The 25,155-nt window shown below is 44.8% G+C and overlaps 1 long non-coding RNA gene across 1 annotated transcript; it reads right to left on the bottom strand.

Annotated features, from left to right (window-relative positions):
- Positions 1–1,982: 1,982 nt before the first annotated feature.
- LOC147010263 (uncharacterized) lies at positions 1,983–17,893 on the bottom strand. The gene is made up of 3 exons (XR_015052936.1): positions 17,102–17,893; positions 13,424–13,551; positions 1,983–2,094 (listed from the first exon to the last, which is right to left on the bottom strand). It is a non-coding gene; the product is annotated as an uncharacterized LOC147010263 (long non-coding RNA).
- Between the last annotated feature and the right edge of the window lie 7,262 nt (positions 17,894–25,155).

Here is a 25,155-nt window from a genome sequence, read left to right as displayed (position 1 = left end):
GATAGAGAGATAGAGAGATAGAGAGATAGAGAGATAGAGAGATAGAGAGATAGAGAGATAGAGAGATAGAGAGATAGAGAGATAGAGAGATAGAGAGATAGAGAGATAGAGAGATAGAGAGATAGAGAGATAGAGAGATATAGAGATATAGAGATATAGAGATATAGAGATATAGAGATATAGAGATATAGAGATAGAGATAGAGATAGAGAGTCTTGGAGAGGTCGAGAGGTGGAGAGGGAGCGAGAGAGTGGGAGAGAAGGAGAGAGAGAGGTGGAGAGGTGGAGAGGGAGCGAGGGAGCGAGGGGGCGAGGGAGCGAGGGAGCGAGGGAGCGAGGGAGCGAGGGAGCGAGGGTGCGAGATAGAAGAAGAAGAAGAAGAAGAAGAAGAAGAAGAAGAAGAAGAAGAAGAGAGAGCAGAGAGGGAGGATGGAGATAGATAGAGGGATGGGGGGGGGATGTGGAGATAGATAGAGGGGGGAGGTGGAGATAGATAGAAGGAGAAAAAGGGGAATAAAACCACATTTTTCCTGAAAAACACTCCCAAGAGTTTGTGAATGACGGCATCTCCAAGGAAAGAGGTGATAGTGCGCCTGGTATTTCATGGTATGTGGTACAAGTTGTGTAAAAAAGTGCACAGAAGTGCTCAGGATCATGTAGAAAGCTCCTGAGAGCTGCTTGCAAAACGCCACTGGTGCCGACGAATCGGTGTCTAGCCAATGGGATCTTCATACCTAAAGAGAGCAACTCCACAGATCCCAAGCAGTTCTGACCCATATTGCTGCTTCTGTTGAAGGGAAGATACTGTTCAGTGTGATGGCAAGGAGGAGAACCAGGTTCCTGATTGATGATGGATTTTACAACATAGTGGTGCAGAATGCTATGATAAAAATGCTTTCCAGGTTCCATCAAGCATTCTTCCATGATCTGGAACAAAAGTCTGGATGCACGAAGGCAGAAGAAAGACCTGCAGGTTATTTGGCTTGACCTCACTAACGCTTATGGGGCAGTGCTATGGGTACTCACCAAGAAGGCAATGAAACGCTTCCACGTTCCAGAGAAGGTGGAAACGACTGTCATAAAGTACAACGAGGCCTTTCGCATGTGGTTCTCTACAGGTGAGTACACCACTGCATGGCAAACCCTTCAGGGAGGGATACCTATGGGGTGCACAATATTGCTTCCATTACTTGTGATGGCTATGGAGATGGTCTTGATGAATACTCAAGGAAGTGTTTGGGAAATAGAGATCACAGCTTGGTAGGAAGTCCCACAAATGCGTGAAATTAATAAATAACATCACCATCCTTACAAAAACATCCAGTGCTGCCTCGGGCCTGCTGAGAACACTGACACACACGCACACACACACACGCACGCACGCACGCACGCACGCACGCACGCACACACACACACACACACACATTTATTATAACAGACAGATAGTTACCTCTGCCTGCCACTAAATGTGAATGGAGGTTGTGTTTTCACCCTGTTTGTCTGTCTGTTTGGCTGTCTGTGAGCAGGATATCTCAAAAAAGTAATTGACGGATTCGGCCGAAACTTGGTAGACCGGTTGGGTGTGAGATAAGAATGAGTTGATGCAATGTTGGTGAAGATCCGGATACTATAATTTTTTCAGTGATTCTTCACATTTGAGAGATTGGGCCAAAAACGATATACAGTACTGTAAAATATCTCAAAAGGTTGTGAATGGACAACAAAACGATATGGATGAGTTGGGTAGGTGAAAAGAACCAGCTGATTAAATTTTGGTGAAGGTCTGGATACAGATCTGGCCTATCAATGGGATGAGGAACAAACAGTTCAGCCTGGCGAAGGTATGCGCATAACGAGTGTCGCTCTTCCGAGTGCTGTTCTAGTTGTTCATGTAACTTGTAGCCAGCCGGTCACTCAGAGTGGTTTCTCAATCTCAAAATTTAGTAAAAATCATGGAACAGTTGAAAATTATCAATACACAGAATGAATTCAAGGAGTGAATGATAAATCATGACACATTATTCAGGAATTTTCATCAGATTCCAAAAAAACATCACTTACATTCTGACTGCACCCCCAGGGAAAATGACGACATCTGAAATAGAAGCACAAACAAGGTGAGATTGAGAAAGTCTTCCTGTGAGAGAAAATAAATAATCAACACGTCAATGTGTGTAAATCAAGATAAGAAAATAAATAACAAGAAAAAGAGCAATCAGAGATTGCAGACCTTCGCCAGGACTTGTTTTGTGTGGTGTTTGTGTGCTGGTGTGTCACATAATTAACAAGAGGGGGAGCACTCGGGAGAGTGCAAAACCTCTGCCTCCAATACTGCTGGGTCACTTAAGTGAACCTGATATCCTATTCATTGTCGGTCAAAACGGATCAGACTCGACTGAACCACGATTGAATAAAATAAAATAGATTGACGCACATGCAGAAATGCCAAAAAAATAAAATCGAAATTTTTTTGAAAAAAAAAGTTGGAAAATTTCTGGGGTTTTTTTCTCTAACAATTATTTTTTTGGGGGTTGGAAATCACTTAAAACATGTAGAAATGCAAAAAAAAAATTCAAATATTTTTCAGATAAAATCGAAATTTTTTTGAACAAAAAGTTGCAAAAAAAATTTTTTTCTCTAAATTTTTTTTTTTGGAGGGGGGGGTTGGAAATAACTTAAAATATGTAAAAATGCAAAAACAAAAATTCAAATATTTTTTCAAAATGGCCGCCATAGCGGCCAGATTGGACTTTGGACCAAGTCCAAAATCTAATGGCATGATCCTTGGACCATACCTAATCCCCCAACCAAGTTTCGTCGAAGTCCGTCGAGGAGTTTTTCCATAATACTGTTCACAAACAAACAAACAAAAAAAAATGGCCCACAGGGCCAGGACTTGACGAAATTCAACAAGAACGCGTACCATCGAGAATATTGAGCAATAATAGGTATTTTTGGGGTTAAACATAGTTTTTAGGGTAAACAAACAAAAAAACAAAAGAATTAAAGTAAAATACCTGTCACCTCCATAATCCGTAACGGATGTGACCAATTTTAATCCAGTCAAAGATACTCCCCTCCTACGTCCGTGTTTCAAATCTGAAAGGAATCCGTTAAGATTTGGCGGAGACATGAATTTTTGAAAATCGGCCCATGCTAAAAGATACGGATTTTTGCGATTTTCAGGAATTTTTCCTGACCTTGACATGCCAAAAGTTATAGGGTTCTATTCTGGTGGCCAATAAGTCCATTGGTGAAGTTCCATGACATTCCGACTCAAAATGCGACCTGTAGAGCGAGACGTACACACAAACAAACAAACTGAACTGACCAACATAATTGACAAAATCGTAGATTTCGTCAAGTAACAAACAGACGGGTGAAAACAGTAACCTCCGTCCATCTTCGATGGTGGAGGTTAATAAGAGACATAATTGGAATTGCCACTTTATAACTGCTGGCAGTGATGGCCGGGTACAAGACATCCCGCTTTGATCGGACACCTGACCGTGAGCCATGACGTTTATTAATACCTTCAACGGAGGACAGGGTTTTGCATTTGGGCCCATTTGTTTGTTGTTTGTTTGTTTGTTTGTCCGGATATAACTTTCGTGTTTTTCTCCGCAACCGCTTGGCGGATTGAGACAAGATTTTCACCAGAGGTGCGACTATTCAGGTGGAATGTTTTAATGATAATTATGATGTCACAGTTTATGTGGTGTGCCAGCCATATTGGAAAAAGGACAAATGTTGGACCTCTATCTCTGAAACCGCACCAAGGAAAAAATTCAAACTTGGTACACAGCAATTTATCCTCATGGGGAATAAGTGATTTTTTTTGACGTCATAGGTGCCTTCATTATGACGTCAAAATTGCATACGTAGAACGCTACATGTGATCACAGTATGAATTTTTTGAGGGTCATCTCGGGATAAAATGATCGACAGAAAAAAAAATTGATGACATCATCAGTCACGTGCTTCCGCAGCCATATTGTTTTTGTTTAAAACCTTCAAAAATCTTCTTCTCTGAAAAGCCTGAACAGATAGAGGCGAAACTTGACAGGCATGACCGCAAGTGCATGAGGAACAAAAGTCACACATATGATGTCATAGGTCACATGGTTTGACAGCCATGCTGGAGTTACCCAAAAACTTATAAAAAAATCTTCTTCTCCAGAACTGCTGGACAGATCGAGGGGAAACTTCACACAAATATTCCCCAAGCCTTGGGGATACCAGGGTATTCAGCAATAATTGATGTCACATGGTCTGGCAGCCACATTGGATTGCACAAAAATATTTTTAAAATTCTTTCTCTTGAACTGCTTTTTTTTGTATACCTTGTCGAGGCTCGTATGAGAGCTAACACACAACGCACATCAAAAGGGGCATGAGACAGGAGGGGAGGGAGTGAGAAGGACAAAATAGTGGGGAACAGAGACATTTGGAGATCTGTGGAAGGGAGAGGGATGGGATGGGGAACATGGGGAAGAGAAGATGGACATTACAGGGACTTACAGGAAGGAAAGCAGGGAATTTGAAGGAGGTGGGCTTGGGTGGATTATCGGGGGTAGAAAAGATCGAGGATTTGGATGGGGGATAAGAGGTGGTGGTGCACAGCTGTTTTGAAGGCCTGGAGGAAGAATGGGAATGAATAGAGCGAGGGAGTTTATCCCAAAGGCGGGAAAAAAAGGGAATGAAAGAGTGAAGGTGAGCAGTGATTCGTGATTTTGGTAGTTTTACCAGAAGGGGGTTGTTGGCGGACCTTGAGCGCCCTGCGGAAATGTGGTGGGGACAAATCGCAGAGAGAGCAGGGGGGGCGAGGCTGGAGAGGAGATGGTAGAAGACAGAAAGACCACCGACCAACCTGCGGTGATTGAGTGAGAGGCCCAAAGACTCAGCCTCATTGTGGGAGATGCCAATGATCCGAAATGCCTTGGTTTCTACAGCGTGAAGCCGAGAAAGGTGGGAGGCAGGAGCACCAGCCCAGAGGGGATAGCAGTACTCCAACAGGCTGCGGACAAAAGCTTTTTAAGTGGTCAGAAGCTCAGGTGGGCCGAGGAAGGACCTTGCACAACAGAGGATTCCCAGTCGGTGACTGGCTTTGGAGGCGAGGTTTGAAATGTGGCTTTCCCAGGAAAGGTCATGGCAGATAGTGAGACCCAGAAGCTTGAAAGAAAGGACTTCTTCCAGAGGATTGTTGAGAAAGTGGATGGGGGGGTTTTCTAAACGGTCCTTTCGAAGAGACAGTGAGAGTGTGAGATTTGTCCGGATTGAAAGACATGTTCCACGTGTTGGATCAGTTTGTGATTTTACTCAGATCAGCAGTGAGCGAAGAAGCTGCTGCTTGCCGGTCTGAGGGATAACCGATGGTACGGCAGAGGGTGGAGTCATCAGCAAAGAGATATATAGGATTTTCCAGAGAGTCGGAGAGATCATTGATGAAAACCAGAAAAAGAACAGGGCCCAGAACGCTACCTTGAGGAACTCCAGCCTGGACAGGAAGGGGGGATGAAAGAACTCCATTTAGGGCCACACGTTGACTGCGACAGGAGAGGAAGTCTGCTAGCCATGAGTGGAGATCGCCTTGGATACCATAGGAAGAGAGTTTGGTGAGCAGGTCAGGGTGCCAGACTGTGTCAAAAGTACGTGATATATCCAGGGATACGGCTCGGATTTCCTGTCTGGCATTAAGGGCTTCCATCCATTGTTGGGAGAGCAGAAGCAGCATATCCAGGGTAGAGTGACCTGGTCTGAAACCCAATTGATGATCAGAAATCAAGCCATTGGAGAAGAGGAAGGATTTGATGTCTGAAGCGATGATGGATTCCATAACCTTGCTGATGATTGGGAGAAGGCTGATTGGTCTGTAGTTGCAGGGATCTGTCTTTGCACCTTCTTTGTGCAGGGCAGTGGTGGTTGCTGATTTCCAAGCAGATGGCAGATGGCCTTGAGCAAATGAGAGGGTGAATAGAACAGAGAGAGGGTGAGCAAGAGCAGAAGAGCAGGCTTTGAGGACACGTGGGCTGATGCCGTCTGGACCGGTTGCAGAATCTGAGTCGAGGTTTGACAGCAGGCTCTCCACCTTGTCAGGAGAAAAGGACACAGAGTCCAGGGACAGTTGGGTGCGACTGGGTAAGGTGGGTAGAGAAAGTGATGGGTTTTGGACACAAGATTTAGCTGCAAACACCGAGTTTTGGCATTCAGCTTTTTCACGTGCGGTATCAGCAGTGCTGCCATTTGAGGTAAGGGAGGGATGGAGGGGGAACATACACCAGAAACAGATTTGATTAGACGCCACCAGGACTTTGAGGAGGGAGAGAGGTTTGAGAGTTTAGACTTGAGATGAGAAAGATGTTGTTTTCTGGCTCTCCTGAGGGTAGACACACACTAGTTCCGAGCTTTATGGAAGGAACTAAGTTTGCCCTCAGTTGGGTTTGCTTTCCATGAGGCAAAGGCAAGTTGTTTCAGGCCAACTGCCTCACCACAAGCTTCAGTGAACCAAGGGCGGGAGGAAGGGAAGGACAACTGAAGACGAGAGGGGATAAATCTGTGCATGAGGGAGAGCAAGTTTCTTTGAAAGAATTCCCAGGATGAGTTGATGTTGGAGAAAGAAGAGATAGGAGACCAGTCTATAAGTTTGAGGGCTGCTCGGAGACCCTGCCAGTCGGCTTGAGTGAAATCGCAGACTCGACGACGGTGAGGTGGTTCTCTGATAATAGCCAGAGAGATGTCCACTTTGACAAGGACGTGGTCAGAATAACCGATTGGAGCGAAGGAAGAGCAGCAGATATTGTCAGAGAGATTTGTCAAAATCAGATCCAGAAGAGATGGGGCACCATTGGTTGAGATCCGGGTAGGAAAGTTGACCGATTGAGTCAGTCCCAATGAGTCACAGAAACCTTTTGCTGAAGTGCCATGACAGGTGAGAGAGGTACCCACACCAAGCCAACTGGCATGATGACAATTGAAGTCGCCACATATGAGGAAGAGAGAGTTTGGATGAGAAGATAGAAGTTGGACCGTTTTCAGATAGTGAGGTGTAGATGGAGTCATCACTGTTAGGTGGACGGTACAGTACACATATAAACATGAGGTGGGAGTTGAGGGGAAGCCGGAGCCAGAGGTATTCCTGGGGGTGTGGGGGAGTGAGGGCAGTGCATGGAGAGTGAGGAATAGAGTCTTTGATGAAGAGAGCAACTCCTCCACCAGGGCGAGGCTCAGGTCTGTCAAACCGGAGGAGGGAGTAACCAGGGAGAGATACTTGGGAGTCAGACATGTCTTGGGGGAGGAAAGTTTCTGTTAGGCAGATTATCTCTGGTTTGTCAGTGGCAACCTGTATGGAAAGATCTGAAAGGTTTGAGCGAAGGCCCCGGATATTTGAGGTCCATACTTTTAATGAAGAGGTACGGGAGGAGGCTTTGGGTGCAGGGGGTGGGGGGAGGGGGAGGGTAGGACGAGGGACGAGGGGGCGGAGGTAAGGAGTGCTGTTGTAAGGGTGTGGGGGATTGCAGAATAGCTCGGGGAGGGGGCCGAATGAGGAGGAGAAAAGGTTCTCTGGTACTGGGGGAGAGGGGGGACAAGAGAAGGGGAAAAAGGCAGTTGAGGATTTGAGGTGGAGTGAAGAGATGGAGGTGAGAGGGCAGTGGAAGGAGGCAGCTTAGTGGATGGGAGGGGGGCAACTTTGGGAAGGATGAGTGAGGGGGATGAATGGTGGGAGATAGGTGAAGGGCGAGTTTTTGATAGAGGTGAGAGGGAGGCTTGGAGGGAGAAGAGTGGGATGGTTGACATGAAAAAAACATGCAGAGAAAAACTGTACTCATGTTCCATACGGACAAACAAACAAACAAACAAACAAGCAGTCATAGACTGGTACTTACGAAATCGTCAACTTGACCTCTGACCTTGTCTAATAAAAGCTGTCTCTGGAGAAGGTAGCGACGCAAACGAGAAGTTTCTACGATAATTTTGTACCAAACCATCAAAAATCGTAACGTCGACCGAAGCAAAAATCTCCATTTCTCCACGCAATTATTTTATATTATTTTATCAAAGTCACAAAACCGTAATATTCGGCCATCCACAAACAATCTTTACATAATCCGATGGCTTAGCGAGTCAGGCATGCGACGATAACCTTTATTGGGATAAAAAAATGACTTTTAAACACCATCTTTATCGAAAACACTGTCAGCGCGCACACGGAAAACCATTATGTGATCAACGACGCGTCTGCTCAAGTGCACTGCACCACGTGACGACCCGTGACGCGGCGAGTGAAATATATTTTTTACAATCTTAAAAATTCTCCAAAACATCCGATTTTTACCAGAATTTCGACAACCAAGTTTTAAGTGTCCGAAGCGATCGCAAAAACCGAAGACAAATTTAAAATTGAAGTTAAAACGAACTCGTAGCATCGAGCGAAGCAAAAATACTCCATTTCTCCACATGAATTTACGGAATTGCGCACTGCATCACGTGACGACCCGTGATGCGCGAGTGAAATATTTTTATACAATCTTAAAACGTCTCCAAAACATCGGATTTTTACCAGAATTTCGACAACTGAGTTTTAAGCGTCCTAAGCGATCGCAAAAACCGAAGACAAATTTAAAATCAAAGTTAAAACGAACTCGTAACGTCGAGCGAAGCAAAATACCCCATTTCTCCACATGAATTTATGGAATTATGTTTGACCTCACTGTGACCTTGACCTTTGACCGATTTTGACCAAAATCTAATCAGCGCTAGCCATCACTCTCCTGAATCATGTGGTGTAATTTGACAATGGTAGCTTCTTCCGTTCTCGAGTTATCGTGCCTACAAACAAACACACAAACACACAAACAAACACACAAGCAGTCATAGACTGGTACTTACGAAATCGTCAACTTGACCTCTGACCTTGTCTAATAAAAGCTGTCTCTGGAGAAGGTAGCGACGCAAACCAGAAGTTTCTACGATGATTCTGTACCAAACCATCAAAAATCGAATGTTTGACCTCACTGTGACCTTGAACTTTGACCGATTTTGACCAATATCTAATCAGCACTAGCCATCACCCTCCTGAATCACATGGTGTAATTTGACATTGATAGCTTCTTCTGTTCTCGAGTTATCGTGTCTACAAACAAACACACACAAACAGATGACGGAAGTCATCAAAATACTTACGAAATCTTTAGATTTCGTAAGTAACAAGCAAGAAAGATTTCATGCATAGCACCATACTTGCGAAATACAAAAAAAGAAATTTGACCTTAAAAACAATTGGTGATTGAATTCAATGACCAAATGTGCAAATTCTCTTCAAATTTCAAATCGGATGAAAACTGACAATTTTAGAAATCTGGCCAATGTCGACGTTTACCTCAAAAAGTATTTGTGCATTGAATTAATTGACCTGATAAGAAAATAATCTTCAAATTCACCCTCAGCTGGACCATTTGTCATCCCTCAGACCGGCAAGCCGCAGCTTCTTCGCTCTCTGCAGATCTGGGTAAAATCACAAACTGGTCCAACACGTGTAGCATGTCTTTCAATCCTGATAAATCTCACATTCTCACTATGTCACTCCGAAAGGACCATTCGGAACCCCCCCCCCAATCCACTTTCTCAACAGTCCTGTGGAAGAACTCCTTTCATTCAAGCTTCTGGGTCTCACTATCTGCCCCGATCCTTCCTGGGAAAGCCACATTTCCAACCTGGCCTCCAAAGCCAGTCGTTGACTGAAAATCCTCTGTTGTGCAAAGTCATTCCTCAGCCCACCTGAGCTCCTGACCACGTACAAAGCTTTCGTCCGCAGCCTGATGGTGTACTGCTCTTCCCCTGGGCTGGTGCTCCTGCCTCTCACCTTTCTCGGCTTCACGCTGTGGAAACCAAGGCATTTCGGATCATTGGTATCTCCCACGATGAGGCTGAGTCTTTGGGCCTCTCACTCTCTCACCGCAGGCAGGTCGGTGGTCTTTCTGTCTTCTACCATCTCCTCTCCAGTATCCCCCTCCCTGTGCTCTGTCTGATGATATCCCCCCCCCCATATTTCCATAGGCCGCTCAAGGTCTGCCAACAACCCCCTTCTGGTAAAACTACCAAAATCACGAATCACTGCTCACCTTCACTCTTTCATTCCTCTTTTTCCCCACCTTTGGAATAAACTCCCTCACTCTGTTCAATCCCATTCTTCCTTCCAGGCCTTCAAAACAGCTGTTCACCACCACCTCTTATCTTCCCCCACCCAAAACCACAATATTTTTTACCCGTTAATCCACCGCAACCCCACCTCCTTCAAATTCCCTGCTTTCCTTCCTGAAAGTCCCTGTAATGTCCATCTTGTATAGCCCTTGTTCCCCACTCCATCCCTCTCCCTTCCACAGATCTCCTAATGTCTCTGTTCCCCACTGCTATGTCCTTCTCTCTCCCACCCTTCTTGTCTCATGCCCCCGACAAGGTATACAAAAAACAACAAACATTTAAAGTCAATGGGATGAAAATTGAGGATTTTAGAAAATTCACCAAAGTTATTGACCTTTGGCCTATGTTTACCTTTTGGCCTATATTGATCTCAAGAATAATTGGCTAGTTGAATTCAGTGACCTGAAATATAAATCCTTTTCAAATTTCAAGTCAAGCGGATAAAAATTGAGGATTTTAGAAATACCACCTGAGCTGTTGACCTTTGGCCTATGTTGACCTTTTGACCTAAGTTGAACTCAAAAATAATTGGTGGTTGAATTCAATGAGGAAATGTGCAACTCCTCTTCAAATTTCAAGTCAATCAGATGAAAATTGACCATATTAGAAACTTGGCCGATGTTGACTTCAAAAATAATTGGTGGTTGAATTCAGTGACCTGATATGCAAATCATGTTCAAAATTCAAATCAATTGGATGAAAATCGAGGATTTTACAAATCTGACAGAATTGTTGACCGTTCTACAGAATAATGCACACGTTCTACTGCGACCCATCTTGGGAGGACTGAAAATGAGGCAAAGGCCTGAAATCGAAACATCTGAGATCCTACATCATTGCAGACCATCGTGTAAAATGATAACACAGAATTTCGATCAAATCAGTTTACACACAGGAGAGGGTTGACTCTCAGATGATTTAGGGATCCCTGGCCCAAATTCGGTGAATCAAGAACTGAGTGAGGGTGCGGAACTTGCGTTATTCGGCCTAAAACATCGATTGGATATTGGGGACGTATTTCAGACCCCGCGCGAAAATACTTCAAAACAATATATGGTTTATTTACATGTGTTGAAACTGACAAAACCAGTTGGCTTTCATGATACAAGGCAAACTTAAAAGAACTGCGCCTGTAATCATTTCAGTTGTTGACTCAGTCATGCCATCTTTCCTTTCTTTCGAATCACCACCCCTTTTAGGTGTTAGCAAGTCTACCAAGGTAATAGACAACCCATCATGCCAAAATACACAATTTGATATCTATCTGTCTGAATTTTTTTGACCACTGATATATTAGGCCGTTACTTATCCAATTGCAACCAAACTTGACAGGTAGCTTAAGGCTTGATGCTCACACGACAAAGGTTGTCGAGATTTAACTCCCCCCCCCCCACTCCCCCAAAGGAGATATGCACCTTGGACAAACTCTGTGTTGAAGTGTGTATCCTTATGGGGATAGCTTATCATGGCGTTTTTCCAAGGCCGATAACAAGTGGAGGTATATTCAAAGTACACTTCCCCCATGCCAAGTAAATGAATAACATATCCTCCAGTGCCTTTGGTGCATGGCAATGCTGGCGTGCAGCACATGGAGACAAAATTGGGAGGGAGCGATGTACAATAATTGATTGATTAATTGATTTGTTCCATAATTAAAATAAATAAATGATAATCGTAAGATAATTAATTTACTCATCAATTGGAGAATAGTATACCGAAACCACCACCGTTTCATCTGAATCTCTAACTTTTCGAAAATGAATTCATCGAAAATAAATAATTCATTGATGAATCAATAAATCACGAATACCCTTTTATAGCCAAATCAATTGTCATGTCCAAATACCAGCTTCCTAGCTCAAAAGGTACCTGAGATATTGTCCAGATGAGAAAAAAAAATAAATAAGTAATTAATAAATCCATCATAATAAAGTAATGAATCAATTAATTGATTAATCAAAAAGTAAATTTAATTTTTTTTTGGCCAAAGCAAATCTTAACTTTTGTCCCCAAATTTTAGCTTCCTCGCTCAAATGATGGCTGAGATATCGCCCGGACAAACAAGAAAACAGAGAAAAAGACATCGTGCAGAGCACGATAATTGCAAAATCCACCCTCCCCCCCCCCCCCGAACCTCTCCAAATGTTGCCATAGATACATCCAATTGTCCATTCATTAAGATTAAAATTGACAATCTTAATCAAGGCTCAGGTCAATAGGATGAAAATTGATTATTTTTCAGATTGAAATTGATTTTAGAAGTTTGACCTTGAGTTGACCTTTGACCTTTTGATCTCAAAAATAGTTGGTTTCCCAATTCAGTGACACAATATGCAAATCCTTTTAAAATCTCATGTCAATTGAATGAAAAATGACGATTTTAGAAATTTGACTGTAGGATGAGATTTGGGGGAAACGCCCTGGGAGCCCGCCTGATCTGAAATCGAAAGATGCAAGACAGAGCTGTTGTGTGGGCTGCTGTCTTGTATTCATGTGTCAAGTTTCAGAACAATCAGCTTGGTAATAAGGGAGGAGTAGCAAAAATAGCGAAAAGTGAACAGATGAAGAGATGAACAGACAGACTTATGGATGGACGGACAGACATCACGACGCATTTTATAAGGTCATCTCCTCGAGATCGAGATGAGATACCCTAAAAATACCTTTTAGCAGGACTTAGAGCTTATTGTCCAGGACCTATTTGTCCTCCAGGTCAAAATAAAGAAATTCGTTCAAGACCCCCTTACAGCTTTACACTGGTATGAAATTGTAGCAGTGGACTGTTGTGTGGACCCGAGGTCAAATCTGCCACCCGCACAATCCCCAATTTAGTAACGGACTGTCTATAGAGACCATACATCGTCCACCGTGAAGGTTGAACAGATCGTTACTTCAGTTTTCAACGGAGAGAAGCTCGAAGGAGAATCTGTCACCTCCAACCATTTCATCCATCTTATTGGTGGGTAGGTAGGCCGGCATGTACCCAAGATGTTATCAAGATGAACAATGTGGTTTTATCGTCTACTGTTGAGGGCATCACAAAAGACCTCGTTTGTGTTTATATACCATTTTTAAAGTCGCGTATTACGCCAACATTGGTTGTCCTGCGAGTGAAGCAATGTGTCTTATATGCTATTAATGCTCAAAGTAAACTGTTTCTTTTAAAACAAAAAGAAGGCCCTTTGTTGAAATGGCTGAATAACTGCAGAAAAAAAAAAACATCGTACCTGCAGTGTCAAAAGGAGAAGCATCTGTTGAAGGTTCCATCGCTGTGGGCTCACCTCCAGGAGGTTTGTCATAGTTTCACTCTGTGCCGCTTCTGCAACCACAGGGTCTTCCCTGGATTTTCAACAACCTGAACCAACAGCAGAGGATAATGTAATGTCTCAAGAAAAGGTAAAAGCTCATCGGGTATTGGAGATTCATGCAGTGAAACAGAGATCAAATGGACATTGCTGGAAAGACAGACTCCATGTTAATGCCCATCAGAGGGACGGCCGACTCATTGATGCAACATCATGCTGCAAAGTAGCCCTACCAATGTGACAATAAATGGAACCCAGACAAAACTGCTCAGAGGATATTATTTTTATAAAAACAAAGCAATAGGTAAACAATCCAACCTGAGCTATAAAAAAATTAATTGACAAATCAGAGCTGCCACTGCACCATGGGCCTTTACTACAAATGATGCAACAAGTTAAAATCGAGTTAAACAATCTCGATAGAGGTACACCTCCCACCAAACTCTGCTACTGACCACCACCGACACACCTTCGAACAAAACTACCGCCCGTCAACCAGCAAGTCCTTGCTCCAGCCCCTTCAGAAGCACCTGTTGAAGGTTCCAGCTGGGGAAATTAACCCATCTGTAATACTGGGGAAATTAACCCGTCTGTAATCCTGGAAAAATTAACCCATCTCTAATCCTGGGGGAATTAACCCGTCCGTAATACTGGGGGAATTAACCCGTCCGTAATCCTGGGGGAATTAACCCGTCCGTAATCCTGGGGGAATTAACCCGTCCGTAATCCTGGGGGAATTAACCCGTCCGTAATCCTGGGGGAATTAACCCGTCCGTAATCCTGGGGGAATTAACCCGTCCGTAATCCTGGGGGAATTAACCCGTCCGTAATCCTGGGGGAATTAACCCGTCCGTAATCCTGGGGGAATTAACCCGTCCGTAATCCTGGGGGAATTAACTCATCCGTAATGCTGGGGGAAGTAACCCATCTCTAATCCTGGGGGAATTAACTCATCCGTAATGCTGGGAGAATTAACCCATCTCTAATCCTGGAGGAATCAACCTGTCCGTAATGATGGGTAAATAAACCTATCTGTAATACTGGGGGAATTAACCCTTCCGTAATACTGGGGGAATTAACCCTTCCGTAATACTGGGGGCATTAACACATCTGTTACACTGGGGGAATCAACAGGTCCGTAATGTTGGCTGAATTAACCCATCCATAATCCTGGGGAGATTAACCCCTCCGTAATACTGGGGAAATTAACCCATCTGTAATCCTGGGGGAATTAACCCGTCCGTAATCCTGGGGGAATTAACCCGTCCGTAATACTGGGGGAATTAACCCGTCCGTAATACTGGGGGAATTAACCCGTCCGTAATACTGGGGGAATTAACCAATCTGTAATCCTGGGGAAATTAACCAATCTGCAATCCCGGGGAAATTAACCCGTCCGTAATCCGAATTAACCCATCCATAACACTGGGGAGATTAACCCCTCCGTAATACTGGGGAAATTAACCCATCTGTAATCCTGGGGGAATTAACCCGTCCGTAATCCTGGGGAAATTAACCCATCAGTAATCCTGGGGGAATTAACCCATCTCTAATCCTGGGGGAATTAACCCCTCCGTAATGCTGGGGAAATTAACCCATCTGTAATCCTGGGGGAATTAACCCGTCTGTAAAACTAGGGAAATTAACCCATCCCTAATCCTGGGGGAATTAACTCATCCGTAATGCTGGGGGAATTAACCCATCTCTAATCCTGGGGGAATCAACCTGTCCGTAATGATGGGTAAATAAACCTATCTGTAATATTGGGGGAATTAACCCTTCCGTAATACTGGGGGAATTAACCCTTCCGTAATACTGGGGGCATTAACACATCTGTCATACTGGGGGAATCAACAGGTCCGTAATGTTGGCTGAATTAACCCATCCATAATCCTGGGGAAATTAACCCATCCATAATCCTGGGGAGATTAACCCCTCCGTAATACTGGGGAAATTAACCCATCTGTAATCCTGGGGGAATTAACCCGTCCGTAATCCTGGGGAAATTAACCCGTCAGTAATCCTGGGGAAATTAACCCGTCAGTAATCCTGGGGAAATTAACCCGTCAGTAATCCTGGGGAAATTAACCCGTCAGTAATCCTGGGGGAATTAACCCATCTCTAATCCTGGGGGAATTAACCCCTCCATAATGCTGGGGAAATTAACCCATCTGTAATCCTGGGGGAATTAACCCATCCATAATCCTGGGGAAATTGACCCGTCCGTAATGCGAGGGGAATTAACGAATCTCTAATCCTGGGGGAATTAACCCGTCGGTAATACTGGGCGAATTAACCCATCTGTAATCCTGGGGTAATCAACCTGTCCGTAATCCTGGGGGAATTAACCTATCTGTAATACTGGGGGAATTAACCCGTCTGTAATCCTGGGGATATTAACCCATCCGTAATCCTGGGGGAAATCAACCTGTCCGTAATCCTGGGGGAATTAAACTATCTGTAATACTGGGGGAATTAACCCCTCCGTAGTCCTGGGGGAATTAACCTATCTGTAATACTGGGGGAATTAACCCCTCATAATCCTGGGGGAATTAACCCCTCGTAATCCTGGGGGAATTAACCCATCTCAAATCCTAGGGGAATTAACCCGTCCGTAATACTGGGGATATTAACACATCTGTAATACTGGGGGAATTAACGGGTCTGCAATGTTGGGGGAATTAACCCATCCATAATCCTTGGGAAATTAACCCATCCATAATGTTGGGGGAATTAACCTATCTCTAATCCTGGGGGAATTAACCCGTTGGTAATACTGGTGGAATTAACCCATCCGTAATACTGGGGGAATTTACCCGTCCATAATCCTGGGGAAATTAAACCGTCCGTAATACTGGGGGAATTAACCCATCTCAAGTCCTGGGGGAATTAACCCATCCGTAATACTGGGGGAATTAACCCGTCCGTAATACTGGGGGAATTAACCCGTCCGTAATACTGGTGGAATTAACCCATCCGTCATACTGGGGGAATTAACCCATCCGTAATACTGGTGGAATTAACCCATCCGTCATACTGGGGGAATTAACCCATCCGTAATACTGGTGGAATTAACCCGTCCGTAATCCTGGTAAAATTAACCCGTCCGTAATCCTGGTGAAATTAACCCATCCATAACACTGGGTGAATTAACCCGTCCGTAATCCTGGGGAAATTAACCCATCTCAAAACCTGGGGGAATTAACCCATCGGTATTACTGGGGGAATTAACCCATCCGTAATACTGGGGGAATTAACTCATCCGTAATCCTGGGGAAATTAACCCGTCGGTATTACTGGTGGAATTAACTCATCCATAATCCTGGGGGAATTAACTCATCCATAATGCTGGGGGAATAAACCCATCCATCCAGATGGGTTCGTCCCGAGCAATATATATATTTTTAAGGTAAAAGTTTATGATCCAGTGAAAAGGATTATAAATCCGTTTGGCAAATCGGTCTCTTGTTCATCGCACCATTTGAGATCGTTTGTCGGACCAGGATAAGGAGCACAGGTAAGCAGGTTTAAATGAAACAAAGGTATTCTATTTGCGAATACGTTTTTGTTTTATACATTCGACAAACACAAACATCTCACCTGAAGCAAACATGAATCCGTTCACTGTGGCTTCACCTGCAGGACAGGAAACATTGGGCCAGGGTTCTCTCTGTGTGCAGGTCTCCGGATTCCCACACTGGTGAAAAAAATAAATCCTGATTTTAAATGAAAGGTAAGAATTAGTGCACACACAAAGCCAACACAAAAGGTGAATAATAACCGTCCCGACAGAGAATCGTTGGTTTCAGATATAACGATGATTCTTCTTCCTTATTGCCCCCAGATCCAGAGGAAATGAAGATGGATTGAGGAAGGGTGGACCAGTCAGTGGAAGACACCAAGTGATCGTCTCTGAGTATTCAAAGTGATTGAAGAAAACTAACTTAACTCGTTTCACATGAGGACATTAAAGCATCACAAGTTTAAGGCTTATGGCATAACTCGAATGTTGATGTCACAAAAATTTAAACCATGAATGGCCTCAAGGCTTGTTCTGGTTGTGCAATAAATGATGATTATTGACTCAGTTACAAACTATGCTGTTATACCAGAATGTGTGTTTTCAAATGACACAGCCAACGAAGAGAATGGGCAATCGAGCAGTACTATCCAGGTATCTTCCAACCAAGAGAATGGTCAATCACAGAGTACCATCCAGGTATCTTCCAACCAAGAGAATGGTCAATCACACAGAACCATCCAGGTATCTTCCAACCAAGAGAATGGTCAATCACACAGTACCATCCAGGTATCTTCCAACCAAGAGAATGGTCAATCACACAGAACCATCCAGGTATCTTCCAACCAAGAGAATGGTCAATCATACAGTACTATCCAGGTACCTTCCAACCAAGAGAACGGTCAATCGTGCAGTACCATCCAGGTATCTTCCAACCAAGAGAATGGTCAATCACACAGAACCATCCAGGTATCTTCCAACCAAGAGAATGGTCAATCACACAGAACCATCCAGGTATCTTCCAACCAAGAGAATGGTCAATCACACAGAACCATCCAGGTATCTTCCAACCAAGAGAATGGTCAATCACACAGTACCATCCAGGTATCTTCCAACCAAGAGAATGGTCAATCACACAGAACCATCCAGGTATCTTCCAACCAAGAGAATGGTCAATCATACAGTACTATCCAGGTACCTTCCAACCAAGAGAACGGTCAATCGTGCAGTACCATCCAGGTATCTTCCAACCAAGAGGATGGTCAATCACACAGTACCATCCAGGTATCTTCCTCCCAAAAGGATAGTCAATCGTGCACTACCATCCAGGTATTTTCCAAGAGGATGGTCCATTGTACAACACCATCCAGGTATCTTCTTCCCAAAAGGATGATCAATCGTACACGACCATCCAGGTACCTTCCTCCCAAAAGGATGGTCAATCTTACAGTACCATCGAGGTATCTTCCAACCAAGGGGATGGTCAATCGTGCAGTACCATCCAGGAATCTTCCTCCCAAGATAATGGTCAATCATGCAGTACCATCCCGGTATCTTCCTCCAAAGAGAATGGTCAATTGTGTATTACCATCAAGGTATCTTCCTCCCAAGAGAATGGCCAATCGTACAGTACCATCCCGGTATCCTCCTCCCAAGAGAATGGTCAATTGTGTATTACCATCAAGGTATCTTCCTCCCAAGAGAATGGCCAATCGTACAGTTCCATCCCTGTAACTTCCTCCCAAGAGAATGGCCAATCGTACAGCACCATCCAGGTATCTTCCTCCCAAGAGAATGGCCAATCACACAGCACGCACCATCCAGGTATCTTCCTCCCAGGAGAATGGTCAATCGTACAGCACCATACAGGTATCTTCCAACAAAGAGGATGGTCAATGGAATAGTACTATCCAGGTATCTTCCTCCCAAGAGAATAGCCAATCATACAGTACCATCCAGGTATCTTCCTCCCAAGAGAATGGCCAATCGTACAGCACCATCCAGGTATCTTCCTCCCAAGAGAATGGCCAATCATACAGTACCATCCAGGTATCTTCCTCCCAAGAGAATGGTCAATCACACAGCACCATCCAGTTATCTTCCTCCCAAGAGAATGGTCAATTGTACAGCACCATCCAGGTATCTTCCAACAAAGAGGATGGTCAATCGAATAGTACCATCCATGTATCTTCCTCCCAAGAGGATGGTCAATCATACAGTACCATCCAAGTATCTTCCTCCCAAGATAATGGTCAATCGTACAATACTATCCAGGTATCTTCCTCCCAAGATAATGGTCAATTGTACATTACCATCCAGGTATCTTCCTCCCAGGAGAATGGTCAATCGTACAGCACCATCCAGGTATCTTCCAACAAAGAGGATGGTCAATGGAATAGTACCATCCAGGTATCTTCCTCCCAAGAGAATGGTCAATTGTACAGTACCATCCAGATATCTTCCTCCCAAGATAATGGTCAATCATACAATACTATCCAGGTATCTTCCTCCCAAGATAATGGTCACTCGTACATTACCATCCAAGTATCTTCCTCCCAAAAAGATGGTCAATCACACAGCACCATCCAGGTATCTTCATCCCAAGAGAATGGTCAATCCAATCGTACAGCACCATCCGGGTATCTTCATCCCAAGAGAATGGTCAATCCAATCACACAGCACCATCCGGATATCTTCAACCCAAGGGAATGGTCAATCCAATCACACAGCACCATCCGGGTATCTTCAACCCAAGAGAATGGTCAATCCAATCGTACAGTGCCATCCAGGTATCTTCATCTCAGCAGAGTGCTCAATCCAATCGCACAGTCAGGTCAGGTCAGGTACGCGAGCATGCGCCAGAGCAGCACGTCTATGGATCCACTTTCCACCGGGACTCCAGTGGCCTCCGTCTGGCCATCCCCCAGGCAGATGCCTGGCCCATCCCCATCTCCTTGAGATGCTGATCAACCTGCTGCAAACACGAGGCACGCGGTCGGCCCACTGGCCTCCTCCACTCATGAGTCTCCCTCACTGAGAAAATCTGGTGAGCAGGATCAGCGTCAAGAAAACCAGCCACATGTCCATACAGCCGTAGCTGATGCTCACGGACTATGCAGGTAACGAATCTCATTTGAGTCTCTCTCAGCAACCACTCGTTGGACACAAAGTCCGATCAACGATAGCCAAGGATTCTCCAAAGAGACCTGGTACCAAAGGAATTAAGTCTCCTTCTCAGATCCCTGGTCAGAGTCCAAGTCACACATCCGTAGAACAAGACTGGAAGCACCAAGAACCTGGAGACTCAGACTTTCGTCCTCCTGCACAGGTACCGGCAGTGCCACACCCCATAATCCAGTGAATCCATGACTCCCCAGACCCGACTCAGACTTCTATTGACCTCTGGCTCACAGCCAGCAGAGACATGAATATCACTACCAAGGGAAGTGAATCTCCCCGTAACTTCAACATCCTCACGCCAAACAGGTACAGACAGGATAGCAGCATCCAATATGTCATTGAAAGCCTGAATCTTAGTTTTGACTAAAGAAACCCAAATGCCAGTGGCTCTGACTACTCATTCAGCACCTTGAGGGACCCCCAAAAGGATATCCAAGGTTTCCGTAAAGACGACTGAATCATCTGCGAAATCAAGGTCAGAGATCTTGACATTCCTCGACGATGCACCACAGCATGATCTCTCTGACATCTTCCCCAGAATCCAGTCCATACAAGCGCTGAAAAGTGAGGGGGCCAGTACACACCCCTGATGAACTCCAGTACCAACTGGAAATAAAGTCAGAATGTTACCACCACATCTCACAGCACTCTCAGTACCAGAGTATAGTTCAGACATCAGATTAATCAGTTTTGGTGCCACCTCAAGAAGACAAAGAATCCTCCAGAGGGCATCCTGATTGGATGAATTGAAAGACTTGCAGAGGTCAACATAGGCTGCGAGCAGCCCCTGCCGAAACTCTCATCTGCGTTCGGTGAGGACCCGAAGAGTAAGGATACGATCAATCGTTGACCTCTTTGGTGTAAAGCCTGTCTGCTCTTGATGTTGGTGCTCAAGCAGATGGTGGCGAACCCTGTCAAGAATGATCTGAGCAAAGACCTTGCCCAACACTGAGAGCAGCGTCACCCCTCGGTAGTTGTGCCAGTCCTGGCGATTTCCCTTCAATTTCCAGAAAGGGACAAGGCCCCTCTTCCAGTCAGCAGTGATGATGCCTGTGTTCCAGGCAGAGCACAGAACTGCATGCAATGACATGAGTACAGCATTTCTACCAACCTTAAGAAGTTCAGCATGGATGCCACAGATCCCAGGAGCTTAACCCCATTTCAACTGGTTCACCACAACCTGTGTTTCCACAAACGAAGGTGAACCACAGTTGACTGGAGAGTGAGCAAGAGGGATTGTAACACCCCTAACATCCATCTCAACAGCTGGTGGATCAGCCTGGTACAGCTGCTCAAAGTAACTGGCCCAGCGGGCCTTCACTTCGAACTACTCTATCAAGAGCCCACCACCCTCTGCTCGAATGGCAGTACACCAAGGGATGGGCTTGGAGGAACGCAATGCGCAAATTCCCCTGCAAGCAGGACGAGAATCACTTGTCCATTAAGCCTGGCCCTGCGACTGGTCAATGTTATCCAGTGTCCCTTGAGACAAAATTATTCTGCCCCCTACGGTGAGTTACAAGACAGCCACCATCAACATCAAGGATGGTCATCTTGAAAGCACTCCACGACTTTTCAGGATTCCCCAAAGTACCCAAACCCCAAATCCCCACTCAGCCTGTTCGCAAACTCCTCAGCTACTCTCTCATCCTTGAGCTTGCCAACATCCAGCCGAGGCTGGGATGGTACCATCCTACCGGATTTAAGCTGCAACTTCAGAGATTCTACCACAAGCTTGTGGTCGGTATTGAGGAAATGAGCACTCGAATGGACCCTCTAGTTCTGTATCATCCTCCAGTGACCATCAACGAGCACATGGTCAATCTCCTTTGCAACACCACCAGCGATGGAATACCATGTCCAGCGATGAGCTTGTGGGTACTGGAACCATGAACCAGCCACCCTAAGTCCATGACTTCTTACAAAGTCAAGGAACTTAGTGCTATTCTGGTTCACAGTTCCAGACCAATGGGGACCAACACACGTCTCATAACCATCCCTTTCAGTTCCAGTCGATGCACTGAAATCCCAAGACAAGAAGTGTATCTCGTCTGGGGCACTGATCAACCAGACTCGAGCGTGGTGTAGAATGCATCCTTCACGGTGAGATCACTCGCCTCAGTCGAAGCATATCCAGAGACCAGAGAAATGACACCCAAGGAGTGACGAATCCTTCATCTCATAATCCGCTCGTTGACTGGTGTTACCTCAATTATCATTGGAGTCAGCTTATTGGACACAGCTACAGCAACTCCTTGGGCATGGTAACCATGAGAGCAAGCAACCAGACCAATAGTCGGTGTAACCATCCACCATGATCTTGCCACTATCCGGTGTCCGAACCTCAGAGAGTACTGCAATACTGATGTCCAAACGCTTGAGCTCAGATGATAACAGATACAGGTGATCATCCTCTCTTCGGGATAGGAGATTCCAGGCATCCACCCGAAGGGACCGCCTCAGGTTGACCAAAGGAGACCGCCGTCTGGTGGACAACACCTCAGCACCATCCCGCCACACTACCGCTGTCTGACCCAGGAAGGTTACCCCGTGGCTTTCCTCCGATCTTCAAAAAGTGGGGGTCCTGACGGCTTTGCCCAAATCTCGTCATCCGGTGAGTTTTCACGCGAAGGGCAGCCGCACGGGACGTACTCCGACGGAGTGGGTTTTCAGTTTTCTTTGCGTTTTTCTTGTGTTTTGTGGAGTGAGGTGTTTTATGTGCAAATCCTGCCACCAACCTCCTAATAAAAAGTAACCCAACTGCAGGAGGACATCCGCAGACACAGTTGGGCACTAGATATGGACGGCCGTTGGCTCACAAGTAGCTCCTCTGCCCTTTGACAGGTTTTGTTTTTAGTCCTGCTGGGCGTCCATATCCAAACACCCTCCTCACCAGGAAACATTGTTGGGGAGACGGTTTTGTCACCAACAACCAGGGCCGGCGCCAGACTATTTTGTGCCCTTGGCATGGTCAGCTACTTGCATCCCTCCCAAAATTTGCCAACTTCGATTTTTCGTTAGCGATGTTCTGCCTTTCGCTTGCAGTACTGGGCTCCAGAGGTCGTTTTTTCTCAGCCATAGCTCACTGGAAAAAAAAGAAATAAAAAAGTAAACAGTATTACATAAAGAAAAAAAAAACAGTATTGAAAGAATAGATAGATAAAGAAAGAAACAGTATTGTTAGTGTTGAAAACAATAAACTGGTTATGAACTAACAATGAACTATAAACTATTATGAACAATGAAATATTATATATTTACTTGTATTATGTGTTTTCTTAAAACAATAATTTGCATTAAACCGTGACCCTTCAAGGTCAGTAATGCTCCCCTCTGAGGTCTGCGCCCGAAGCGGCTGCCTAGTAGGCCTTATGGTAATGCCGGCCCTGACAACCCGACCATGGAACAGGTTAGTACAGGTTGACATGATACCTGCAGCAAGTCACAGATGTGATCTGTCCTGACCTAACAATAATTGCACAATTCCATCCGGGATCTTCCTCCCAAGGCCCTGTTGATGATGCATTGTGAGTTTAATCACAGGGAGAGGTAAGATGTTCATTAAACTCAAAACAATAATGGAATTTCAGTTTCAATTATTTGAGTCTTTAAAACAACAGTTCTTCTTTCACTCCCCTTTCTTCAATGGTCTTCGATAACATCGTATATTCAGGTAAGAGTAATGTCACGATTCCCACACAAGTCCCTGTGATGTCCATCTTGTATACCTCATGTTCCCCACCCCATCCCTCTCCCTTCCACAGATCTCCTAATGTCTCTGTTCCCCACTGTTTTGTCCTTCCCTCTCTTCTTGTCTCATGTCCCCCATGCTGTGCATTGTGTATTAGTTCTCATATGAGCCTCGACAACGTATACAAAAAAAAAAAAAACGTAACCCGAGTTCACCATGGCGACCAGGTCGATTCCTACAATGGTAACCGAGTTCACCATGGTGGCCAGGTCGATTCCTACCATGGTACCCGAGTTCACCATGGTGACCAGGTCGATTCCTACAATGGTACCCGAGTTCACCATGGTGGCCAGGTCAATTCCCACAATGGTAACGGAGTTCACCATGGTGACCAGGTCGATTCCTACAATGGTACCCGAGTTCACCATGGTGGCCAGGTCAATTCCCACAATGGTAACGGAGTTCACCATGGTGACCAGGTCGATTCCTACAATGGTACCCGAGTTCACCATGGTGACCAGGTCGATTCCCAGAATGGTAACGGAGTTCACCATGGTGACCAGGTCGATTCCCACAATGGTACCCGAGTTCACCATGGTGACCATGTCGATTCCCACAATGGTAACGGAGTTCACCATGGTGACCAGGTCGATTCCCACAATGGTAATCGAGTTCACCACGAGTTCACCCAGCTGAATACGAAACAACAACATAAACAATATGTCATGGGACAAATTACCCCTCCAAATTCAAACGGTAATAAACAAACGTTCATGAAATGGGATACTGAGTGCCCTCCACCCAATCAAATTGGATGGGATACTGCACTGCACTCAAAACCTATAGCTCTGTAGGTTTTTGTCAAAGGTGGTACTGTATCATGTGTCCTATTTCATTATTTTTTATTACAGTTTGAATTTGGTAATTTGTGGACACCTTGTAATGTGTGAATGAAAGCAATGCGAATCAAATCAAATCCTGCCATTAAAAATATGTACTCAAAAGAGTACTGATAAGTGGAAGAGCGAATTGGAAATCACAGATCGATTGATTTGTGGTGATATGGTCGACATGATCATGATCAAAAAAAGTGATGTGATACTGCGTGTGGAATCCTGCGCCAATAAGGTCGATACATAAGGTTCTCCAAGGAAGGTTTTTATTCAAGCCATGACACGCCACCACACCAGCCGGGATAATACCCCACGGGCATGCACGGAGTCAAACATGGTAAAACCACAACAACAATATTAATGGTGTAAT

This window comes from Eptatretus burgeri, chromosome 17, assembly GCF_056783735.1.
Source record: "Eptatretus burgeri isolate ZD-2024b chromosome 17, Ebu_testis_v1, whole genome shotgun sequence".
Lineage (NCBI taxonomy): Eukaryota > Metazoa > Chordata > Myxini > Myxiniformes > Myxinidae > Eptatretus > Eptatretus burgeri.
The sequence above is the reverse complement of the archived record's forward strand: the minus strand, read 5'-3'. Positions and strand labels throughout refer to the sequence as shown.